Source organism: Nannospalax galili, unplaced genomic scaffold (assembly GCF_000622305.1).
Source record: "Nannospalax galili isolate Female #2095 unplaced genomic scaffold, S.galili_v1.0 scaffold1390, whole genome shotgun sequence".
Taxonomy (NCBI): Eukaryota; Metazoa; Chordata; class Mammalia; order Rodentia; family Spalacidae; genus Nannospalax; species Nannospalax galili.
The window spans coordinates 10,507-14,726 of NW_008327277.1; the positions used below are offsets into that span (position 1 = coordinate 10,507).

The 4,220-nt window shown below is 40.7% G+C and overlaps 1 pseudogene; it reads left to right on the forward strand.

Annotated features, from left to right (window-relative positions):
• Positions 1 to 1,631: 1,631 nt before the first annotated feature.
• LOC103742097 lies at positions 1,632 to 4,063 on the forward strand (annotated as a pseudogene).
• The last annotated feature ends 157 nt before the right edge of the window (positions 4,064 to 4,220 follow it).

The window sequence follows — 4,220 nt, forward strand, 5'->3', positions numbered from 1 at the left end:
GGGCTGACTCTCAACATATAGTAAAATGCTCAAGACAACCGCTATGTCCTCAGCCAGAGGCACCAGGGATGGTCTCCTTCAGCACTTCAATGCCAGGTACACGTCCTGAGGAAAAACGTTAGAAATCTCTGCTTTATATCCATAAGTGATGCCTGAAGACTAACATGCTTTAGTGTCTCTGATTTGGGGAAGGAATCCAGGAAAACCTTCAGCCCAGTTTAGTCACTGTCCACCAGGGGTTGACAGGTTGACATTCACAGTTTCTCATGTGAAGAACCACTCAGATGGCACTCCAAAGATGAACTCCTCTCAGAGCTTACTGACTGTGATACTCTTAATACTTAGTAAGTAAAATGAATATAATTTAACATTTTCATTGTTTCTTCCATGGTGTCTGAAAAATCATGAGCAATAAATTTATCTAAGAGCTCTGTCTTCGATATGGCATAACATATTTCTTTTCTTCCAGGAAGGACCCATGGAGACTCAGTGACTCAGATGTCAGGTCAACTGACACTCTCAAAAGGAAATTTCCTGACTATAAACTGCACTTACTCCTCAGTATACCCTACTCTGTTCTGGTACGTCCAGAATCCTGGAGAAGCTCCACAGCAACTCTTCTGAGTCTCAAAAGACAGCGAGAAGGGAAACAACAGAGGTTTTGAAGATACTTGTGACCGAGAATCCACCTTCTTCCACCTGAAAAAGCCTCAGTCCAAGAGTCAGACTCAGTGGTGTAGTACTGTGACAGAGTGGCAGAAACGTCAGAGAGAGCTGAGCACAAACTCAGCAGCAGGAGCCAGTCTACTGAGCACCTGTCTCTGAGATCGCCCAATATAGATCTGTGCTGTGTGTCTCTCTGTTTCTCTGGTTTGTGCAAAATCATACAGTTGGCCAGAGCTAAGGAACAAGAAGTGGACACTAACACTCAGCTCTTCATCAGGACTAAAACAAGGTCTGACACCCAAAGAGAGGATGTGAAGCTGGAAGGGCATGTAGGAGCAGGGGAGTCTGTGAGATGTTGGAGGAGGGATGAGAGATGAAGAATAGAAATACATCATATACAAGTATGGAATTCTCAGAGAATAGTTAAAATAATATTTTTAAAGAAGAGAAATACTTGAAAACCAGAAAAATTCAAATAATGATTTTATATCATATAAAAGTACTTTTCAACTCCTACAAACATTGTTATTATTTTCAGCTCCCGCAAAGATGTGAGGCAGATGGTAGGACAAAAGAGTACACAAATTTCCTCTCCTTATTTCTTTGCATACCCTGGTTAGTGTTTGGTATAGATGCTCCTCTGAAAGTTTTCTGGTTAGGTTAAAACAGAGACACAGAGAGAGGAGGGAGGGATTCACAGATCCACACATAACATTCAGAGATACAGGCTTTTCAAGAAAACGAAAGGAAGAATAGAATTTAGACAAATTAACAGTATATAGGGTGTTATTTAGAGTCTCGGTACTGCGACCAGCCCCATTTCTACTGCACCAGTGTAAGCAAGTCCCACTGTGACACAGGTTTTTTTTTTTTTTGGTACAAAGTGGAATGAAGAATTCCAAGTTTTTCCAGTGTCACCTTGCTAAAGAGTTGTTGTCTTAATCAATACTACACTGAGGTTCCATCTTACCCAGGTAAGAATTGTCATGATCCCAGCACGTGAAAATCAACAAATGCTGTCCAGCATGTGAGAAAAAATTAACCCTTATGTATAGCTCATGGGAATAAAAAAATAAGGAAGGATTTATAAAAAAAAAACCAAAACCTTAAACATATTTCCTACATATAATTAAGCTTTACTAACCCTAAGAATCAAAGTCAGCCTATAATAATGATATGTGTACATCCATGCTTAACAAGTCATTTTCAAAAGAAACAAGTTCTGGGACCAGTCCAGATGCCTATCAGTGGTTGTAAAGGCAGGAAAATGGGGGCAGAATATGAGCAAAGCACTTTATATACATGTATTGAAATCACAGTAAACCCATTCTTTTGTATAACTAAAATTCACTAATAGGGTTTTGGGAGATGGCACAGTCAGTAAAGTACCTGCCACAAAACATGAAGACCTGAGTCCAAATACCCAAGGCTCATGTTAGATCCATCATTGCTAGGCACATCTGTAATCCCAGCACTGTCAGGAGAAGAGACAGATCAATCACTGGAGTTTATTGACCAGGAAGTCAATGTCAACAGATAAGCCCCAAGGTCAGTGAGAGTACCCCACCTCAAGGACATAAGTTGGAAGGAAAGAAGTAGAGCTCTGACCTTCACACATCTGTGCACTCACCCTCATGCACATGTCATTACACCCACACAATTATGTACAAGCACCAGATATTCACATACATGCATTCACATAACACTTAAAATAAATAAATGAATAAATAAAAAGGTGGTCAGGCTGTGAGCTTGAGTCATGTATGTTAAGTGATATTTTAAGGTCATATATATATATGTGTGTGTGTGTGTGTGCGTGTGTGTGTCTTTTTGAGACAGGGTCTTCCTGTAGCCCCAATGTCCTGGAACTTACTATGTAGGTAAAGCTGGCCTTGAACTCACAAAGAGATCCACCTGTCTCTGCCTCCCAAGTGCTGGGATTAAAGGCATGTGCCACCACTCCCGACTAAGGTCTTATATTTTAATAGGTCTTTATATTTTTTAGGATGTCTTTTAAAGTTGATTATGAGGGAATGAGAGAGGGGTGTGTGATTTGACATGACAAACAACCATGCATACATCAAATATTCTGGAATTTGAGAGCTTATCCAGATCTTCATAACAGAAATGTCAAGAATGATTTTTTTCAGCACAGTAAAGTGGCTATTTTAAATAACTATTCTGACAGAATAAGTTGCCATTTGGTGAGAAAATACACATATAACTGCACACAGACACACATAAACTTGAGCAAATGTCTTTAAATTGTGACTAAATGAGCCTACATTTTACTAGTTTAGATACAAGTCTGCCCATTGAGTACTTCTTTGACACAACAGTGAATCCACAGGATGGCAGTGTCTTCTCAAGGACCATGAAGAAAATTAACAGCTAGGTACTGTGTGTGTGTGTGTGAGAGAGAGAGAGAGAGAGAGAGAGAAAGAGAGAGAGAGAGAGAGGAGGGTGGGAGGGAGGAAGGGAGAGGGAAGAGGAGGAGGTTGCTGATGGAGCAGTGATAAAGAGAATATCTTTTTTCTAATTGGTTTAAGAGAGGCTTTTTATTCCTGCTAAAATAGAAGAATTTGAAATGTCTAAATGTTATTCTACTTTTTAGGTCTGAAACCTGAATCCTTAGTGAAAAGAATCATGCTGCCTTTGAGTGTTTCCCTGGTGATCCTGTGGCTTCAGTTGAGCCGTGAGTCTGAGTATTTCTGTGGGAACATAAAATATAATATGTGAAAGTGTTGCCTAGTCTAGTCTTCAGGGTAGAAACAATGTTTATATACTGTAACTAAGGTAGGGGGAGGCTCATGAAAAGATAAATTCTGCAATGTTAGCATCCCTTTCCAACCAGTCCTCTTTGACCCTTGCTTCCTGCACAGGGGTGAGCAGCCAGCAGAAGGTGGAGCAGCATCCTGAATCCCTCAGGGTTGTAGAGAGAGCCATGGTCTCTCTCAATTTCACTTTCAGTGACGGGCAGTTCTCAGTACTTCTGGTGGTACAAACAGCATTCTGGGAAAAGCCCTGAGTTTCTGATGTCCATATTTTCCAATGGTGACAAAGAAGAAGACAGATTCAGAGCTCAGCTCAATAGAGCCAGCCAACACCTTTCCCTGCACATTAGAGACTCCCAGTCCAGTGACTCTGCTGTCTACCTCTGTGCAGTGAGTACACAGTGCTCCCCAGGCACCTACAGCCTGCACCCAAACCTTCAGAGTCCCAGAAAGGCCTGAGAAAAAGCACACAGACCACAGGGGGAAGAAATTCTACTTGTGTAGATGCAAAGGGAATTAAGAATTGGAGGAGGGAGGGCTTGAATAATTGGGTAGGTGTTCTAGCATTCTGAAATTAATATCAGATCCTGAAGAGAAAGACACATATTGGACTGTGTGACATATTACCCACTTTTATCTTTCCTACTATTTTTAAATGAGGCATGGAAAAATGTACACATTTAAAAAAGTTGAGCTTTTATACATTTCATTCAACTGTTCTTAATCAAATTTAGACCCCATCCCTCTGCACATTGTGCTGAGTTTGAATATCACCATGTG